At 40.3% G+C, this 21,907-nt stretch overlaps 1 long non-coding RNA gene across 2 annotated transcripts in view; it reads left to right on the top strand.

Annotated features, from left to right (window-relative positions):
- Nucleotides 1-21,907, top strand: part of LOC103278564 (RNA-directed DNA polymerase from mobile element jockey) — a 406,813-nt gene that overhangs the window by 228,116 nt on the left and 156,790 nt on the right. For both annotated transcript variants that reach the window (XR_010006105.1, XR_010006102.1), the window contains exon 7: nucleotides 9,052-9,125. This is a non-coding gene — a long non-coding RNA (RNA-directed DNA polymerase from mobile element jockey). The remainder of the gene's footprint in view (nucleotides 1-9,051; nucleotides 9,126-21,907) is intronic.

Genomic DNA, 21,907 nt, shown 5'->3' with positions numbered 1-21,907 from the left:
AAAGGTGTCTCTTCTGAAGCTTTTTCACCAATCCTCATTTCCACAACAAGCCAAATTTTTCAAAATCCAATTATTATAGGGATAGAAAGTGAGGTGAAATCTTCAGAACAGGGACACAGACTGCAAAATAAACATCTCAGGGGTGTTAAACCTTCCCTATACTATTCAAAGCGCTCTCTCTCTCTCTCTCTCTCTCTCTATATATATATATATATATATATCAGAACAGATACATATTAAAGTGTAGCTCCAGATAGATAGATAGATAGATACAGTAAAACCCCGCTCGTCTGAGCCCCGCTCGTCCGAGCCTCCTTGCAATCCGAGAGGGTGAACGGAGAGGGCTGCAAAGGCCCTCCCCATTCACCTGCTTGCTGGTGTGCATGTTGCTAGGTAGATAGCAAGCTACCTAGCAACATGCAGGGGGCGCCTCCCAAGGAGTGAGCGCCCCGTGCGTGTTGCTAGGTAGCTTTCTATCTACCTAGCAACGCGCACGGCTGGCTCGTTCGCCACGCCGGGCACCGGTGCTGCCAGCCCCCGGCGTGATGAAGGAGCCGAGGCATGGGCAGGCGGTTCAGAAGGAGCTGAGGCACGGTTCAGATGCGGTTTGGATCCAGAGGAGCTGCAAGCTCCCCTGAAACCAAGCTGCGGCTGAACGGAGGAGAAACCTCTCCATTCAGACGTGGTTTGGATCCAGAGGAGCTTGCAGCTCCTCTGGATCCAAACCACGTCTGAACGGAGAGGCTTCCCCTCCGTTCAGCCGCAGCTTGGATTCAGGGGAGCTTGCTGAGTGATCCGGGTTGAGTGAGCTGAGGTCCGCCCGTTTAACTCGGACTACTGGGGTTCTACTGTAGATAGATAGATAGATAGCTGGAGTTAAACTTTAAATGTACCTATTCTGACTTATAAACATATATATGCTGGCCACATGACCTTGAGGCGTTTATGGACAATACCGGCTCTTCGGCTTAGAAATCGAGATGAGCACCAACCCCCAGAGTCGGACATGATTGGACTTAATTGCAGGGGAAAACCTTTACCTTTTTACACACACACACACACACACACACACACACACACACACAGATGAATGCATTGATCCTGTTTGATATTGTTCATTTGAGGAGACAAAAAACTTTAAGAGTGGCCTAAATTGCAATTTCTTCTGACAGTCTTTTGTTCACTAGAAGGTTAAGCTAAATAGCTATGTTTGTTCTTTTAAAGGAGAGAGAGGGAGTATATGTCATTTACCCAGATGCTGCTTACTGGAGTTGAGCAGCTCCATTGCAATTTGCTAACTTTGTTTACCAAGCAAAATTGGAATCTTAAACCTTATGGTGGAACTTCATTGTGTTGTGTGCCAACTTATGAATGTTTGCTTTTTGAAAACAAAACATTTGCACTGAAAGTTAAATATGGTCTATGGCAGGAATTCGGATTTGATTATTCTTGTAGAGCTTTGCTCTCGATGATGATGGCTCAACGTGAACACTCTGCCTTTTTCAGTGGTTCTTGGAAGAATTTATTTCTTCCATTGAGCCTTTGGGCCCTTCCACACTTCCCCTTTATTCCAGGACCTGATCCCAGATTGTCTGTTTATCCCAGATTATCTGGCAGTGGAGACTCATATATTCCAGTTTAAAGCAGATGATCTATGACAGTGGATTAATCCTAACAACTGGTAAACTGGCTGGGATTTCTGGGAGTTGTAGGCCAAAAACATCTAAGGACCACAGGTTGAGAACCACTGATCTAGGATCAGATCCTGGGTTAAAGGACAGTGTGGAAGGGCCCAAAGGCTCACAGTAAAGTTGGATATTGAGGAAGGTAGGGAGGAAGGGGCATTCAGTATCTCATTCACACCTCTGCAGCCATTGCTGGAGAAAGTGCATGTCTTTCTTGGATTATGAAGGGGATCGTTCATAATCTTCACACCACCATTTGGCAGGCAGAGAGAATGTATGTATTATAGCAGGTTGGCCCAAGACACTTCCCTGCTTAAGAGAAAGGGATAGCTCCATTACAGAAGCTGACTGAACTGTTATCTGATGGGATGACATCCTTCATCATACTTGAGGCAGCAGATTCATTCAGTGATCTCAAGACAAGCCACTTGGCATATCTCCAGGAACTCCAGGCGAACTCCAGGTGAACAGCTCATTGTGGCTGCTGCTGCCACTTTAAATTTTGCTATCTCTGTGGGATATTATTTCTTAATGGGAAGTTGGGAGGTATGGGTGCTTAATACCACCTAATTGCAGGGTATAATAGCACCTTCATAAACAGTAAATCAGCAGCTGCTCTTTATTACATCAGTATGAATTCAACAAGATAAATGTGTTCAGATTTCCAAGCATTAGCAGCATATGATTCAATTTGATGCTAGATAATAATACAAAATAGAATTTTTGGTGTAGTCATGGAATTATAAACTGCAGTATATATTTTATGGTGACTGAGAAGTCAAAAGGACAATTGAGGATACAGTTAGCAGTTAGCTAACTTGCGTTACAATCTACGTGACTGCAGAACTAAAATTCTTACCTTTATGTTTTTTTAATTCGGTAATATAGGCTGTAACATAGATAGCATTGATCTCACTACTTTTTCAAGGTTCCTGTTACATAGAACCACAATATTTACAACACTTTTTAAAGGACACTTGTTCATATAAACTCTCAGTCCCATTCGGGACAAAGGTGGATACATGGATAAAAATAAAAAGATAATAATATAAAGTGTAGGCCATGAATGTCTTACTTTGCTTGGCTGTGAAAACTGACTAAAGCTGTGGCTAGTGAAGTGACTAAAGACTTACAAGCCACTATTTTCTCATCTTCCACTTGAACTAATGTGGACAAGCCTTGCAGAGCTGTTGTGAGATCTGTTGAGACATTTCTTTGGGGGAGAGAAGCTCTTTTCAGCAGCAGGACTGTATTCTCTCATGACCTGGCATGTGCATCAGCACTGAATAAGGGCCAAAAACATATTCCCCAGCCTCACAAGCACATACAGTGTTCCCTCACTACTTTGCGGTTCACTTTTTGCGGATTTGCTGTTTTGCGGTTTTTCAGTAAACTCTAAAAGACTATTACAAATCATAAAACAATTTGCAGACTAAGGAAGACAGGAAGGAGAAGCCAAAGGGAGAGAAAAGGAGCCCAAGGGGCAACGGGAGGAGGAGGCAATTTATCAACACACGATTGGTGGATAAAGACCTAAAATAGTGTATAACTACTAAAATAATGTATAAATATTAAAATAAATTTTGTGTCCCTACTTCGCAGATTTTCACTTATTGCGAGTGGTCCTGGAACCTAACCCCAGCGATAAGTGAGGGAACATTGTAGTTCTCTTTTATATTTCCTCTCATTCATGCATTATCTTTTCTTGGCTCTTAAATGCACCAAAAGCACACAAGGCAGAAGTCATGATGTATAGTTGGTCTTGACTTCTATGGGTTTTACACTCACAGTTTCGATTATTTGCGAGGTTGATGCACACTTTCTTCCACAGTTGGGGCTGTCATGTGAACATTCAGTGGCAGCCTCATCTTCAGAAGGTGAATGAGAGGGCTGTTTCGGTGGTGTGCATGCTGCAAGTCACTGTTCTGCCCAGTACCGGTATTAGCTTTATAGTATCCTGCAAAAGGGAAAGCAATATCATGGGAACAGAAGCAGGTGGCTCTCAGGAAGGGGAGGAGGAACCGGATTAATTGAATCAGGTTGCTATTCCTCTCGCAGTTTGCTGTTACTGTTCTCCCCTTCCTTTCTTCACTGGGGTGAAAGAGAGACTTCTGCCATGAAGGAAAAATAGCCGGGATCCACAGCATATGTGAAGTGGCATGTTAAACCGGCTCCCCCGCTCTGGGGACCGCAGTGGTGGTGTCCACCCTCCACCTGAGATATTCATGGTTTTTCCATTTTTGCAGGGGAGCTGTGTCCCTAATCCCTGCAAAAAATGAAGGGATGATTGTATATGCAGCAATCCAAATACTTTCCTGCAAGCAAATTGACTGATTTTTTTTTTAATCCAAAGAACTACACAAGAAAGAAGGAAAGGCCTTTCACATTGCTTGAAAAAGTGTAACCTTTTTCCACCCAGTTTGCAATCCTCCCCCTTGCTTCCTGTGCTGTTTGAAAAAGCAAAATCTTCTATTTGTTCCAGTTGCAGTAGGTTTGGAGTAGGAAGGAGCAAGGACTGAACTGAGAGGTTCTGTACAACCCCAAAGGTTGTAAAGAGCCAGCACTTACTGGTCTCCTACTAGTTCTATACTGCCCATTCTGATTAGATATATTAATGGTGAATATTATTGTATTCAGTCACAAGTCAATGATTACCAGAATTAACACTAATCATTAACAAAACCCATTGTTGTTTTGTTTACCTCTCATTTTGCACACTAGCCAGGGCATTTCCAAAATGCTGATTCTAGCCTTGTTTTATTTTCTGTAAATACAAACCAACTTGCTATTTTCTTAGCTTTGTCATAAACTTGCTTCCTGTTTTGCTCCCTGCCTTCTTTTTTTACCTCTTTGATGTCCACAGTTTTTTCCTTGTGATTCAATTTCACATAATTCTTTATATTAAGCTCCATTCCCCTCCAATAATTCCTTAATTTTCCTGCCCTGCCTCCCATTTCCTTTCTCATTGCTTCAGCCTGTATCTGAGTTGCAGAGACATCAAATAGTATTGTGTTTTGATGACAAGCGGGGTTGGGAATTGTATTGCATTGTTTCCTTTTTCTCTCCCCCACCTCCTACCCCCATGACAATCAATGAAAATACTCTGAGGGAGGAGAAGCTGTGAGAGGAAGGGGACAGACTAGACTTCCAAACAGTTTCCTTTTCCTGACAAAGGCAGCTCATGTTTCCTTCCTAAGGAACAGGGCTGTGAAGTCATAGATTTGTTTTCAGGTCTGGTCTTCCTGAAAGTGCTTGAGTCAGAATCTGACTGCATAGAATGACTCAGAGGAGCATCAACATAAGACAGGGAAGGGAATACACGAAACATTCCCTTCCTTGGCCTACATGAAGCAGAAGGGTCAGGTTAAAGTGCGGGAGCAGGGAAAGCAGAAAATTATGGTGCCAACATCACCTTGAACTTTAAAAGGCATTATCAAATGTTCATATCATTTCAAATAAAGAGTTATGTATTTTGTCCTGGGTTATATTTAGTGACTTTTTGTTATCATCTGATACTGCTATTTGCCTTTTGGCTGGTGCTTTTTGGTGACTCTTGAGATTTTCTTGGCCAGATTTACTTCGAGAAAGTTTTCAGTTACATTCCTCAAAGGCCGAGAGTGTATTGGCTACCCAGTAGGTTTCCATGGCTGATTAATAATTTTGTAGACCAGAGATGACATTGCTCTCCATATGATGTTAGGCACCACAGTTAACTTTCATTTGCTCTGAGGCTGAGAGAGCATGACTTGGCTAGTACCACCCATTGGGTTTCCATAGTTGAGTTGGGATTTGAACTTTGATCCAACACTCAAATCACTACGTCTTGCTGGCTTTCTGTGTTGTGAATCCTAGTTGCCATAATACCCAAAGGGAACGAAACTGTTGAAAGAGATGTGAGATTTGTGGGATGGAATAGGATAAGATGAAGTGGTAGTGCACCCGGCCACAAGAAACTCTGTTCAAGATGTACTCATCCCCTGCTGAAAACCTCAGTTGACATGTATAATTCTTATCTTCACTTTTATTTTATGTTTTCTTCTTGCCATCATATTTTCATATTCCCTACTGTCAACATGGGGAAGCTGTAGAATGTTGCAACAGGGTCTTCTAAGGACAGAGTAGTTCTCCAGGAATTAAGGTTATAGTTTCCCAGTAACAATCAACAAATAAAAATTTATTGCTAGAGAAGGCAACCACATTTGCTCTTTGAACCTCTGTCATGGTTTTCAAGGGAAGTTGTAAGGATTCTGTATTTAGTGTAGCTTCTCTGTTTAAGGATCTGCTGTTCAACTAAGGTCAGTGTGAGAAAATAACTGTATTGCTCAAGCCATGACATTGCAACAGCAACTTGCTCGTCCTAGAATGTTTGTTGGATATTATAATTGTTAAAAGTTTTCTCATAAAAGGGCAGACTAGAACATTTCTCTTCACTCACCCCAAGCAGTATAGGTAAGCAAATCTCCCTAAAGGACTTTAGAGATTCAAAACAATGTCTAACACATCATCAGCCATAGAACAGAACACTTAACTGTGAGATTTCTTGAAACTCAAGAATAATTTCCGTGGAATACTCATGTTTGAGGGGATGATCTAAAGATCTGAAAGTTCCTCTTGGAAATGTTATTTTTGAATCCACAAGCCAGCATAGTAACTGGCTGAGGGAGTTTCGGAACTGTAGTCAGAAAAGTAACTTTTCCAAACCCTGCTTGAGAGGCAGCTCAGATGTCACAGCTTGCATCTATTGACTATCATTGTTGTGGAATTGCATTCATAAGAAAACATTTGATCTGTAATGGATCCCAGAGAAAATCCTAGAGAGAGAGAGAAACAGGGAATGTAAGTCCAGTGGGCCCTTGATTTCTGCTGTGTCACTGGCCAGAAGAATCTTCCTTGCAGAGGCTTGCTGGAAATGTTTTTTCTGCTGGTCATAAGACTGAGTACCCAATTTTTATCTCATGAAAAGTGGCATCACCAGCAACTTTGTTGAGGAAGTTTGGAGCTGCTTCTGGCTGGTGACACAGCGATGGGCCTGTTGGACATACGGATGCTGGATTGGTTCTGATACAGTCTGATCCAGCTATCCACACCTCAGGAAAAATCTTCTTGCACCAGATAAATAGCTTGAAACAGTTAGAATCCACATGTGTCTAATTTGGACTCCTTGCATCAATTGCAAGGGGAGTTCCCTTTATTTGACCAGTGTGCACATGGCCCAAGTGTTGTTTAGTGTGTGTGTGTGTAGGATGAAAGATTAGATCAAGTATCTCTAGGCTCCTGTCTATATTTGTGGATGTGTATGCTGCTTTCTTAGGTTGGGACACGCTAGAGCAGTACATATGGCTTCCAGTCAACCCACATCCTTCACCCAAAGAACCTGTGAAGCAGGTGCAACGACATCAGTCAGGGGAAATCCTCAACTGATGTGCCGCCGTTGGAACAGGTGCTTGAGACTTCCTTGTTTGCCCATGTGACAGCTCCACTGCTACTATACTGTGGTATTTTTCACTTCAAGGAAAATTCACTTCTTGACCATAAAATGAGTGTAGTACATATTAACACTGAGCATGTTGTTATCTAATTCAGTTACTTTTGTTTTTGATAGAGGTGGTTGTGGTGGAGGGGGCCAGAGTAGAAAGAGAGTTGGAATAATTTGGAATGACCTGCTATAAATTTCACAGAAAGAACCGTATCATTTCCACATGTTATAGTGGGAAGGTGCTATGGTAAGGAGATCTATTATTTAATTTGAAAGTACCAGCTGCTTTTTAGGTGTAGCCAACACACTGTACTTAGCTTTGAATCTGCCAATAAATCCAAAGACTTTTGCATGAAAATATTTTGGTGTTCTGTGTTCTCTTTGTCAGTCTGTGCTGAAAATTATGAGAAGAAGGTTGGGAAATAACTGAGCAACTTTAGTCTCTCCCTTCACTTTTCTAGGAAGTTAGAGACAAAGGAATGAGTCAGACCAATTGGATGATGATAATAATAATGATAATGATAATAAAGTCTTATTTATAAACCGCTTCCATCTCCCCGAGGGGATTCGGAGCGGTTCACATGGGACCAAGCCCAATCAACAGATAAAACAATATGAAAACAGCATATGCAATTAAAACAATAACAGTAAAATAACATTTCTAAAATACATAGCGAGCATCATGACTAAACGGTGGGGCTATTAAGATGGAAGAGTAAGGCCAACTTCTTCCCCTTTAGAATTTATTTATTTATTTATTATTTAGGCCATGTTTTCTTCCAATAAAGGGCACCTCACAAATTTGAATTAAATCGAAATATAGTTAAAATTGTGGTTAGTACAATGGTGTTTTTTAAATCAACTACAATCACATTAATTTAAAACAATTTAGAAGGTAGATTATAAATTGGTGCAGCCATCTTCTTAGACTTTGGCAGGGATTCTTTGAGTAATATCTTTTAATGGCCAGTAAACATAAACAAATTTCAAATTTTAGGTGACATGCTTCTTGGGTAGAAACAGGTCCTCTTCCTCTCTGTGTTTGAAACCAATCCTACTGAGGTTTACCATGGTTCTCAAACCAATACTGATCAGAGTGCATAGACACTTGCACCTAACATTGCTGAAGCAAAATTACTTGAAAGGATTATATGAGTGAACAAAACGTATTTCTAAATGAATGTGTTTCGCGTTCAGTTTTAGAATTAAGGGTAACAATGTGTGCCATTACATTTCCTCACATGGTGGTTTGGGGCCTTGTGGGGAGGAAACTAGATTAACTGAACTGGATTAAGGACTCAGTTCTCCAGTTCTGTACTTTAGTGTGCAGATTTGTGTCTGCCTTTCTATACCACAAAGAACATTTTGTGATAGAAACGGGATTCTGGTTACACTAACTTAAGACTAACTTCTGGTGGCCATATGGTCCTTGTAACTTTATATAAGTGTGTTGATGTCTGGAATTAAAGAGTTCTTGGTGTAGGACAGAAAATATGTGGATGGTTATTCAGGGGTCACTGAATGCTAGGCCAGTTGTGCTGCTTCAGCGAACAACTTGGCTATCTCAGGTTTTCCATATGCAGAGTAAAAGGGAAAACAGACTGGCTCTTGCACGGAGAAAGAGTCAAAGGGAACAAAAATATTTTTCAGGATTAATAATGTTAGTCAGAACATGAAAGAAACGGTGAAAAAAATGCTTGGAAAGGAAGAAGTGCTCTGACAAGTGTGACCTCTGTTTTTCTCATGAGCCCCTTTCTTTGAAACCAAAGCTGCCTTTAATGTACACCAGGTGTCATTGAGGATTCCACTTCCTCTCAGGATAGGAAATTTAGCCTTTCAGTTTCAGCATCTCCAATGTCCTGTATGTGAGTATATTCATATTTCTTTCAGATGTACCCCAAGGGTTCAAAGGGCACAAAGAGTTTGAAACAAGACTTATTTTTCTCCTGTGGCTGCCATCAAAGGTAAGGAAGCACAATACTTGGTTTGTTCATTTTGACAACTAGGATTCAATCAAGCATTTAGGTCTGTGAGGTTACAAATGGAAGCCCTGGGGAGGGGAGTTCTTACCTGTTGTACCTCTTACTTCCTCCTGGATGTGGGCATCTCTGTTTTGCTACTTCTACCTGTGTTACATTGGCTCCCTGTTCCTGCCATTTTGCACACCACAGTGCCCGAGCCCTTCATGGTCACCTTTATGCTTGCTTGCACAAGTCAACAATTGTTTAACTCAAGGTGACAATGGTTGGCAGGGTGTATCAGATTGGATGAAGTAGCAAGATGAAAAACTGCATTTACTTAGATTTGAGTTACAAACCGTAGTGATTTCAGGTTGATGCTTCTTGTGAAGGCTGACAATAACATTAGGGACAATAAGGCAGCCACTTCAGCAAGAGAGGCTGATAGGAGAGGGGAACAGGAAGAGATGATGAGATATTGGATGTTAGGGCTGCATGTGCCCTGTGGGGCATTTCTTGTTTTCTGTAACCCAGCATGCTGTCCTCGGATACAAGGGGAAGTGCAAATCCACTCACCCACCCACTGTTGCCAATGTGTTTTTAACCTTTTAAACTAATGTTTTAAATTTGCCAGGTTGGTTTCATTATTCACTGCTCTGATATCTCTATATGGGGAAAGGGGTGGCAAATGGGATATAAACAAGCAAATAAATAAATAAATAAGAGTCTTGAGGTATCTTAAGGGCTAGCATCTATGAAGGTAGGAATACATTTCTGGGAGAAGTTGGGAGTCCAAGGCAGGAAGACTCTTCTTCCCACCAGCCAGAAGAAAGGAACAATTAGCCCTACAGATGTTTTAGATTTTAACTCCTCAGATTCCCAGACAGCAGTGCCAATGGGAAAGGATTTGTGAGTAGGAGAGTGTTTCGTGCTTTGCCTTACATCATCTTCTTGACTCCTGCCAAGCTGTAAGTAGACTGAATGTTTTCTAAAAAGGAGATAGTCATTGAGTCACCTTGAATTTGGGAGGTGATTGCCCGTTCCTTAGCTCTTAATCGCAGACTGATTTGAGCACAATCTACTTTGTTTTGATAGCATGTCCTTGGATCATTGTAGGAGGATTCAGAGATGCCTTGTTTACTTTTTTTCAGTGCCAATATTGGTTTAGGAAGCCTATGGAATTATATAAAAAGGGATTGTGAAGTGTCAATCTCTGCATATGCTTTGGTTGTGTTAAGCAATTCTACTATTAAATGCAGGTTTTATGTAACAAAATGCATAACACACTTCACAACCCAATCTACATCCACATGCACAACAGAATGCACATTTGCATGAGCAGTGGCACCTCACACAGCTCCACTTCTGACTCCTCGAAGTGTGTGTGAACATTGCTATTGGGTAAAAATGTCCAAGCACTGCCATAGGAGAAAGTGTAAGACACTGGTTTATAGTCTCAAATCTTTTTACACACTACAAGTTGTTACACACAAATCTTTGTTCAAAGACGTCTATCTACCATGCTATTGGTTGATGTTAGACTAGGAATGTGGACAGAAAGTAGAATAATTTCACAAAATGAAGCTGAAACTTGTGTGGAACCTATTTCCTTTGTGAGGTAGGAATGAATGACACATAGTCTGTGTTGTCAAAGGCTTTCATAGCTGGAATCACTGGGTTGCTGTACGTTTTTTGGGCTGTATGGCCATGTTCCAGTAGCATTCTCTCCTGAAATTTTGCCTGCATCTGTGACAAGCATCCTCAGAGGTTTGTTTAGATCTCTGAGGATGCATGCCATAGATGCAAGCGAAATATCAGGACAGAATGCTACTGCAACATGGCCATACAGCCCAAGAAACTCCCAGCAACCCAGACATAGTCTGCAGACTATTATTTCCTATTTCTCATCTCTGGAGCCCTTGGAGCTGCCCAAACATTGCTGGGAAGAATTTGGGAGGAGGAAATAAAAATTGATACGCAGGAGTGACATTAGATCACTTTTGCTGTATGAAAATTGTGAGGAAAAATATTTTTTAGTTGAAGATGTGATCTCCAGGTGGTTTGAGGTATGCCTGAAAATTGGACTTCGAACTCAGCAAAGTTGCCTAATGCTTGTCTAAGATGGAAACAAAGCTCTAGTGTCAGTGTTCAAGGCTTCAGACTATTTGATCTGTTGCCATTAGACAGTAAATGCAGTGCGATGCAATTTTATTTTGTTATTTGAAAAGCAAAATGCTCCCAGCACAGAATCTAAGGTGATTAACAACACTAGAAAACAAAGTGTAGATAAAAAGGCACAAAAGTATGCAAATGATGCTGTTTTTAAAAGCACAGTTCATAATGCACATTTAAAACATCTATATATATAAAAGAGTGATGGCATCACGGCAATTCACAAAACAACAAAAGTACAGGCCCCCCAACCTCAAAATTTGACAACACAACCCATCATCCATGCCTCAAGGTTGATACAAAAAAAGAAAAGAAAAATAAAGTCCTAATTAGAGGGAGAGCAATAATTTTTTTTATCCAATTGCTGCCAGTTTAGAGGGCTAATCTCTGCCCACTTGGTTGCCTAGCAACGAGCCAAGGGACAGCCAGGTTTCAGTTAGGGGACAGGCAGATTTAGGCCTCACTGAGTCTTCTTCCACCAGATTATCTAATTTGCACTGGATTATATGGCAGTGTAGACTCAAGGCCCTTCCACACAGCTATATAACCCATTTATAATCTTATATTATCTGCTTTGCACTGGATTATCTTGACTCCGCACTACCATATAATCCACTTCAGTGTGCATTTTATACAGCTGTGAAGAAGGGGCCTCAGATAATCCAGTTCTGAGCAGATAATATAAGATTAGAAATATACAGTAGAGTCTCACTTATCCAACGTAAACAGGCCGGCAGGATAAGTGAATATGTTGGATAATAAGAAGGGATTCAGGAAAAGCCAATTAAACATCAAATTAGGTAATCGTTATACAAATTAAGCACCAAAACATCATATTATACAACAAATTTGACAGAAAAAGTAGTTCCATGCGCAGTAATGCTATGTAGTATTTACAGTAGAGTCTCACTTATCCAACACTCGCTTATCCAATGTTCTGGATTATCCAAAGCATTTTTGTAGTCATTGCTTTCAATATATCGTGATATTTTGGTGCTAAATTCATAAATCCAGTAATTTCTACATAGAATTACTGTGTATTGAACTACTTTTTCTTCCAAATTTGTTGTCTAACATGATGTTTTGGTCCTTAATTTGTGAAATCATAACTTAATTTGATGTTTAATAGGCTTATCCTTAATCCCTCCTTATTATCCAACATATTCGCTTATCCAACATTCTGCCGGCCCGTTTATGTTGAATAAGTGAGACTCTACTGTACTGTATTTACAAATTTACCGCTAAAATATCACAATGAATTTAAAACACTGACTACAAAAACATTGATTATGAAAAGGCAGACTGCGTTGGATAATCCAGAACATTGTATAAGCGAATGTTGGATAAATGAGATTCTTCTTTAATATGAAATAATTACTGGGATAGAATAATGCAGAACAATATAATCTCTAAAACCAGGACAGTAAATAAACAGGGGAATTCCACACAGGAAACAATCAGGGCCAGCTAACACCTCCCAACAAAGTATTCCCATCCTCAAAGTCTGGCAAATCCTCTGTTTTCTCAGGGCCACAGACAGTAGAAGCACATAAAATATCGCAAACAACACCACTCTGAAAACAAGGGAATTCCAGACAGGAAACAATCAGGGCCAGCTAACACCTCCCAACAAAAAATTCACTCAGGGAGGAAACAGCCAGGCTTTAAAGCTACAAGGCCATTACATCCTAATCATTTTTCCTAATTGCAGCATTCATACTTGCCTCCAACAAACAAAAAAAAACCAATCAGAAATATTGTATATTCACAGCCTTTAGGAAATAATATCCCCTGATGGCGCAGCGTGTTAAAGCGCTGAGCTACTGAACTTCTGGACTGAAAGGCCGCAGGTTTGAATTGGGGGAGCGGAGAGAGCCCCCACTGTTAGCTCCAGCTTCTGCCAACCCAGAAGTTCGAAAACACGCAAATGTGAGTGCATCAATAGGTACTGCTCCGGCGGGAAGGTAACGCCGCTCCATGAAGTCATCCCACATGACCTTGGAGGAGTCTACGGACAACGCCGGCTCTTCGGCTTAGAAATGGAGATGAGCCCCAACCCCCAGAGTCAGACACGACTGGACTTAATGTCTGGGGAAAATCTTTACCCTTGACCTTAACTACCACCAATTCCTCAATACTTTATTTCCCATACCACCATACTTGGCCACAGCAACGCGTGGCCGGGCACAGCTAGTACTATTATAAAAAAGATAAAAGCATTGCACATTGTAGGGGTTGTAAATGGAAAGTAGTTTTGAGTCTCTGTCTGAATTTAAAAATACGCTTTAACTGAACTGTATATGGAGACTGGGAATATAGTATTTAAATTTCAACATTTAAATGGTGAAAAACAGAAAAAGTTAGGAACAAAAACTAAAAATGAGAAAACCATCCCTGCTTGCTGAACTGTTTTTGATTTAAAACTAGGCTGTAAGATAGAAAAAGTTTCTTTCGCCCTCTTTCTCCTTTTTTCCTTGGAGCTCCTCTGTTGTCTGAAAAGGATCTTGTGTATAGTGTTACTTTTACCATTTGGAATGCATGAAGTAAGTGAAAAGCATTGCTAAGGAAATATGCATCCTTATTTTTTCTTCAAAACCCTCAGCATGTTTACCTTCATAGTACTTGGCAGAGAGCCTAGGTCATATGGGACCAAGGGAACTGAAGTCCAGTCTAAACAAGGTAGAACAAAATGTGCAGGGTGTCATGATAATGTCTAGCAGTTCTTTAAGAGCATCCCACATACATATTACAGTAGAGTCTCACTTATCCAACATAAAAGGGCCGGCAGAATGTTGGATAAGTGAATATGTTGGATAATAAGGAGAGATTAAGAAAAAGCCTATTAAACATCAAAATAGGTTATGATTTTACAAATTAAGCACCAAAACATCATGTTATACAACAAATTTGACAGAAAAAGTAGTTGATTACACATTAATGCTATGTAGTAATTACTGTATTTACTAATTTAGCACCAAAATATCATGATATATTGAAAACATTGACTACAAAAATGCGTTGGATAATCCAGAATGTTGGATAAGTGAGTGTTGGATAAGTGAGACTCTACTGTACCAAGTAAAATTGTCTTAAAAAGTAAGATTATTTTCCAGCAATGGGATGTGAGTTTGAAGACATTGTAAGTACAAAATGGGAAGGTAACTTTCTAAGATTACACCAGTCAGATTCTCCTCCCACAATCAGCAATGCTAATTATTGAAGTAGTAACCTTTTTGCAGCTTTGTTGTGAGCATTTAAAAATATTGACTTGTATTTGTAAACATTCGCTTACAAGGATATTTAAGGATATTCTTCATAGCAGGGGAGGAAATCATGTCTTGTTTTGTTATTGTATGTAGAAAACTTGAAAAATAAGGAAGTTGTCATTTTTATTCTCCTTGGGCTACAAATTAATGAACTCAACATATTATCTTAATATTTCTTGATTTATTTAATGTGAGAATGAGAAAATTCAGGTTTCTGCTCATCTGTACACCAAGATGACTGAACTCAGACTGTCATATTTTGCCATGTTATGAGAAACTATGGCTCACTAGAAAAGAAAACAATATTTGATTAGGTAGAAGTCAGTAGTGAAAGAAGCCAGTATTCCAGATGGAGAGACTATCAAGGAAGCCTTGGCCCCGAGTCTGCAGGATCTGAGCAGGGAAGTTGATGAAAGGGTGACTTGGAGGTCTCTCATTCATAAGGTCACCATAAATCAAAGTCAACTGTGGTTAATAACAATAAGGTGGCAAAATATTTTCTACCAGACTTGTCAAGAGTTTTTGCATTTGAGAAGAATATTTTGCACATATTTTGTAAATTAGATGAATAAACTACAATGGCTCCTGCTTTCTTGCATAAACTTTTAAAAATGAGAAGCACCTAATGGCTTGTTTGTGTCGTTTTGATCAATCACCTTGCCCTTCTCTGGTGTAGTGGAACCAGAGTTTATAAGATCAAAGCTCTTGGACTTTTTTGAATAGCCAGTACTATGGCGTCATCTTCCACAACCTCTGGACTCTCTTGTTCTCTCTGAGCCTAGCAACAGACCCCCACATTAGGTGAAGGAGAAATGCGTTTTCCTAACAATTGTTGTAAACTACTTTTGCTGGAGCGGTTTAGTTGTGAGTTGGCAAAATAAATTAGCCTCTACTTCTGGTATAACTACTGAGAATTGTTTTGATGAATGTAGCTACCTACATTTAGATGTGTTGCTATAGGACTCTAGCTGATGGCTTGCACTTCAGTATTTGCAGCCGAGTGTTTATGTGTGCTTTGCTTCACATAGAACAAGATAATTTGTTTTGTGCAGAGGAATTTTGCGCAAACAGTGCAGACTTCAACAAAGAGGAATGCATTGTCTTGTTCTCATACTGGTTGTGAGAAATAGTGCCACCAAGAAGGAAGAAATGTGAAGAATAGAGATGAACTCTAATTGAAATGACATAAATCCAACATTATGACATCTGAGTAAAGTGATTGTTCCCTGACAGGGTTTTGTTTTTTGTTTTTTAAAAAAAGAAGCATCTGTAGAATCTTTCTGCAGGCAATTCGTTCTGTTTCTAGGAAAACAAATGTGAGGAACACTTGGCTCAAAGCACCATCCCACAAAGAAGATTGTGAGTGCTAAGACTTCAGTAAGACAGCTGCCTGTATCCTAACTGGAGTAGACCCACTGATGGTGACTCAGTATGTACGCCGCCCTGAGTCCCTTCGGGTGAGAAGGGTGGGATAGAAATATTGGAAATAAATAAATAAATAAATGTAGACGAGTCCTCTTGATTGCTGGATATGCTCTAATTGGGATTAACGGCAAGATTTAAGCATCAGTGTATGCGCGGTTTTTTAATGTATGAATTCCATTGCCAGAAGAAAAAAGAAGGAAAGAAGAAATAAAATGTATTCAAAGGAGCATATCCAGCAGGTGCAATTTTTCCTATATAATCCCACAGTTCCTGTAGAAATCTGCACATGATAAAATTATCGCTTCTGTTGTGACTGCGCCTTCAGGGATTATGGTTGATGGGGATGGAATTCGAAGAGGAAGAAAAAACCCTCGTGATGAGGGTTCACTGGAGGAGTTGCGCAGGAAGCGACTTAGAGAGCTATATGGGGGATCTTCTGAGGAAGATTCAGATGGGGAGATGGATGCTGAGGAACAGGTGGTGGCTGGGGAAGCGGGCACTGAATGGGCACAGCCACCGGAGATATCTGGGGATTTGGGGTCTATGGATACTTCTGAACCTGGGGTTTCTGCAGGAGCTGATCCCAATTGGGATGCTTGGAGAAGGGAGGATGGTTCTTTAAGTGTTCATGGGGCTAAGTGTGGGCAGGATGATTGGGACTCCGACGAATTGCTAGGTACTCCAGATCCACGAGCTCTAGCTGTGTGGAGCTCAGACTCTGAGTAGATTTGGGACACCTGGTGTTTGGGTGTGAGTGTGTGAGTGTTTGGTCACCCAGGAGGAAGGGGAATAAAATGGGAATGTTTGGCCACTGCACTTTGCGTGTGGCAAGGTGTTGCTGAGGCGCCATTGGGATCTCTGTGTTTCCATGAAGACTGGACTTGGACTATGATTTGAATCTGCTGTTATCACCTAGCTTGGCTCTCGCTGTGTCTTATCGTGGACCTGTTTTGGATGACTGCACCCTCTTCAGACCTTGGATCGGAATTTGACCTTGCTACTGCCTTCGCCCTGTGATTGATGACTACTATCGGCTTTTGACTCCTGGCTTGCTCTTTGGACACCGCTGTTATCTCCTGACCTGACCTTGGAATCCCAGACGACGTCTTTTCACCATCCTTTTGGAGCCTTCGGCTTTATCCACATTGTGGAAGCAGTCTACTGCATTCTTAGTTTGTTTGTTTGTTTCCTGACCAATTTGGTGTTTTCTTTTGGGAACTGTTCCTTTGAAAACTACAGAGCCGGCTGGCATGGCTTGGACTCAGAAAGTGCAGTTTGCACTAAGTTTGTTTAGCTTTGTTTTTACCTGCTTGTGTTGCTGAATTATATTTTTGTTTGAACTGCTCTTGAAGCACTGATAGTGAAGTGTTTCAAGGTTTTTTCTGTGTTAACATTACTTTTTGGCTTATCTGCTGAATAAACTCTATTTTTGTTCGCTAATTGGCGTCTGACTCTTGACAGCTTCAGTGTCACAGGAATCCGAATGTGCAAAGTGGTCTTGTAGCATCTTAGAACATGAAAGAACAAAGTTGGTAGTGTTGTTGTTGTTTATTTGTTCAGTTGCTTCCGACTTTTCGTGACCTCATGGACCAGCCCTCGCCAGAGCTTCTTGTTGGCCATCGCCGCCCCCAGTTCCTTCAAGGTCAAGCCAGTCATTTCAAGGATACCATCCATCCATCTTGCCCTTGGTCTTCCTTTTTCCTTCCATTTTCCCCAGCATCATGATCTTTTCCAAGCTTTCCTGTCTTCTCATTATGTGGCCAGAGTACTTCATCTTTGCCTCTAATATCCTCCCCTCCAGTGAGCAGCTGGGCATTATTTCCTGGAGAATGGACTGGTTGGATCTTCTTCGCTCCAAGGGATGCTCAGAATTTTCGTCCAACACCACAGTTCAAAAGCATCTATTTTCCTTCGCTCAGCCTTCCTTATGGTCCAGCTCTTGCATCTATAGGTTACTATGGAGAATACCATTACTTTAACTATGCAGACTTTTGTTGCCAGTGTGATGCCTCTGCTCTTCACTATTTTATCGAGGTTGGCCATTGCTCTCCTCCCAAGAAGTAAACGTCTTCTGATTTCCTGGCTGCAGTCTGCATCTGTAGTGATCTTCACGCCTAGAAATATAAAGTCTGTCACTGCCTCCACGTTTTCTCCCTCTATTTGCCAGTTATCAATCAGTCTGGTTGCCATAATCTTTGTTTTCTTGATGTTTAACTGCAACCCAGCTTTTGCACTGGTAGTATAAGCTTTCAAAACAAAGTCTGTTTCCTCAGATGCAATCCATGAAAGTTTATGCTACCAAATGTGTTCTGTCAGGGTGGTTCTGCACAGACACTGTAAATCAGTTCAAAGGTGGGATGTCCACAAAATGTACAGACCCAAGGCACAGTGCAGCACACATCAAGTCAAAAACAGTTTTTAAAATGATGATAATGGTGATTAGTTATACTCTACTTTTTATCTCCAAAAAGGACACTCAAAGCGACTTAATACAATTTAAAACTCAAAAACCACCAGAAGGTCTGGGATAAACAAGATACAGCACTGCAGCAGATTTATTTATTTATTTATTTATTTATTTCCATCATTTAGATGCCACTCTTCTCACCCGAAGGGACTCAGGGTGGCTCACAATCTGGCATAATTCAGTGCTACTATAAAGTACAAAGAGATAAAACATAAGCAATGAAAACCATTAAACAATTTAACATAGTAAATAAATAAGTTTAAAATGGTACAATATAAAATACTTAAACCATTCATCCACAAAGCCTTGCACGTAAACCTTGATCCGGACCGAGTTGAAACCAACACAATCCACTCATTAAAGGCTTGCTCACAAAGCCAGGTCTTCACTTTTTTCCTAAAACTCAGAAGGGATGGGGCCAGATGAGATTATATCCTATGCACTGGAAAATTCGGAACACTTGTCAGTACATTTTTAGTACCGAAGCACTTTAAAAATGCCAAAGCACAGTTAGGGGAGGAAACCACATCATCCCCATGGGGACTCTAGATTTCTGCCCATTTCTTCTTATTTCTTATGCCCTGTCATGGTTCAGAACTGATCCCAACCAGATAGGGATATATATGTGCATCAGTGCATCTCAGCAGGTTGGTTAAGCCAAAAAAAAAAAAAAAAGGCCTTGCATTTTTCAGGAGCTGTCTATCTGCAGACTCTGCAGTTCCTGGGTTTGGTCCCAATCCACAGTCAGCGGACATTGTGGCCACCGTCTCATCCTCAGTCAGTTCCTGAGGTTTCTGTGTAGATGCTATAGAGCGAAATCAGATCGTTTTCAATCCACTTCCAGAATGGATTATAGTGTCTGTATAGAACCACCCTCAGTTACCCTCTAGGGTGCTACAAGACCCATTTTCACAGTGATATTTCAAACTAACACAGCTGTTTCTTTGAACACCTCATTGTAATGAAGGAAGCATACAGTTAGGTGTAAGCGTTATATCCACCATGCTTATGTGAAGCTGTCCCCAGTCAACATGGTCACCAATGCAACCCACATATTTTTTTTCTGGCTAGGCCAGATCTATGGAATTAAAAGATTCAGGAATAGGACAGTCTCAGCCCAGGACTTCAGCAAAATGTGAAATATATACTCAGCCAATTTCTTAAGAGATTGCCATATTAGCTTGTTTCAGTGTGAAAAGGAAAGTGAAGGCACAAATCTAGCAGTCTAACTGATTTATTTTAGAACAATCTTTTGTGGATTTCAATCTGTAATCCTAAAGGTGCTGCTACATGCCCTAGAACCATTACTTTTCTTTCCCATCAGCCAGTTAGTCTAGGTATAGGTACAGTTCGGTCCCTGTGTGTTCAGTCCTACCATGTTTCCTTGAAAATAAGACAGTGCCCTATATTAATTTTTGCGCCCAAAGATGCGCTAGGTCATATTTCCAGGGGATGCCTTATTTTTCTATGAAGAAGAATTCACATTTATTGTTGAACTAAAAAAAATGAACGTTTATTATATACTGTTCAGTAGTTGTCATCACAAACCAGCATGATCAAATAGACTGTGAATCCTATCAAGAATTTCTTGTTACTACCACTATTTCATGTACAACAATATATGGTATATACATTTATCGATCCTGCATGCTCTGGTGTTCTGTTCGGTGGGTACGTTTCAAACAAAAACTTTGCTAGGTCTTACTTTTGGGGGAGGCCTTATATTTAGCAATTCACAAAAACCTCTTCTAGGACTTATTTTCAGAAGATGTTTTATTTTCTGGGAAACAGGGTAAGTAGTCGTTATTTGCATTTGACAAACTGGCAAATGTCAAATTGACTTGGTGTAGGAAGCCTGGCTGTCTGGGACACACATCACAAGGTTTTGTCTGAATGCATTGAGACAGCTGGTCCATCTTTCAAGTATTAGCTGGGATGTGGATAAAATCCTCTCTTTAAGAGTAAAAGTAAATAATATCCAAATAAAGTTAAAAAGCTTGCCATATTATCTTTGGCTGCAACTCATGGCTATACTTCACGTTTGTGGAGGTAACAAGAGAAGGAGGAGGATGTTTCTGCTTCTTAAAGGCTAAAAGGTTCTGTGTAACTATGTTTTGTTTTGTATCTTTAGCTTAAGTTCTCAGTAACATACTGTTTGGAATGTTTTGTTTAAAGAACAGGATTTAACTTGATGTTCTGATCCTTTGCCTTAAACAGAATCTTTTTTGAAAAAATGATCACCATAATTTAAATTAATAAGAAAACAATGTTCCCAAAATTTCTTTCAAGATAAACTTCCTCTCCTTAAAGAAATACCCAAGCCTGATTCAGAAAGGGAAGCCTTCATATCCTACAGATAACAGATTCAATTTTAACTTGAAAGCCAAACAGGGTCGGCCTTGGTTAATACTTGGATGAGAGACTGCCAATGAATACCAGGTGCTGCCAGATGCATTTCAGAAGAAGGAACTGACAGAACTACCTTTGAGTATTCCTTGACTAAAAAAAAAAACCCTATGAAATTCATGGGGTCACCATACATTAACAGGTAATTTGAAGGTAGGGACACACACACACACACACACACACACACACACACACACACACAGAGCTTCAGTAAAAATCTAGGAACAACCAGCAGATGTTTAATTGTCTGCTTAATTCAGTGGGAATAATCTGTACTAAGAGCAGAATTTGGGACCAGACCAAGACATTTTATTATCTGATGTAAAATAAATTTTAAAAAAAAACCCAAGATGGAGCTCACTACTTATACATTGATTAGTTTGGCACCTAAATCTTGCTTCAGCCTTGACACTGGGGCAGTTCATGTAGCCTAATTTCTGTCCTGAGTTGGTTGTTTGACAAATACAATTCTGTTTTCCAACAGGGAGAACCAACTGGAGATTTTATAAGGAATAGTTGGGAGTCAATTACTGTTGCTCTCCCTAAAGAATCTGGTTCCCATGATGGTCATATCATGTCTGCCATGTTGGCAAAAAGGTTTTAGTAGGATGCAGATGGGCTCTCATTTTATTTCTCTACCCTTGCTTCCTTGGTAACAGCATTCTTTCATGGCTAGTTTCTTCAGCCATTCATTTACAGGCCTCTTTGCAGTAGTCATTCTTTTCAATGACCACATAATATCGTCTTTCCTTGTCTGTTTACTGGCTGCTATAGGTAGGAGTTGTGTGTGGGAGGGTTGATGGAAAGAAGTACAGAAAGGGAAAGATTCTGTCCCATCCATCTTCTTGCATCTTCTGCTGACTTGCAAATTAATTTTGCACTTTTTTTGCACCGTTACTTTATAGCAAGTGAAATAAATTGAGTACCAAATGATAAAAGTGGGGAAAAGAAAGACTAACTAGGACATTTTGAAAATAGTTGGCAACAAAGACTTAAAAAGGACTGGCCTTGCCATGTTGAGACAGTTGGAGGGTATGATATTCATTTTGATG

This window comes from Anolis carolinensis, chromosome 4 (genome assembly GCF_035594765.1).
Source record: "Anolis carolinensis isolate JA03-04 chromosome 4, rAnoCar3.1.pri, whole genome shotgun sequence".
Taxonomy (NCBI): Eukaryota; Metazoa; Chordata; class Lepidosauria; order Squamata; family Dactyloidae; genus Anolis; species Anolis carolinensis.
Note: the sequence above shows the minus strand (reverse complement) of the source record. Positions and strands in the feature narration are given on the sequence as shown.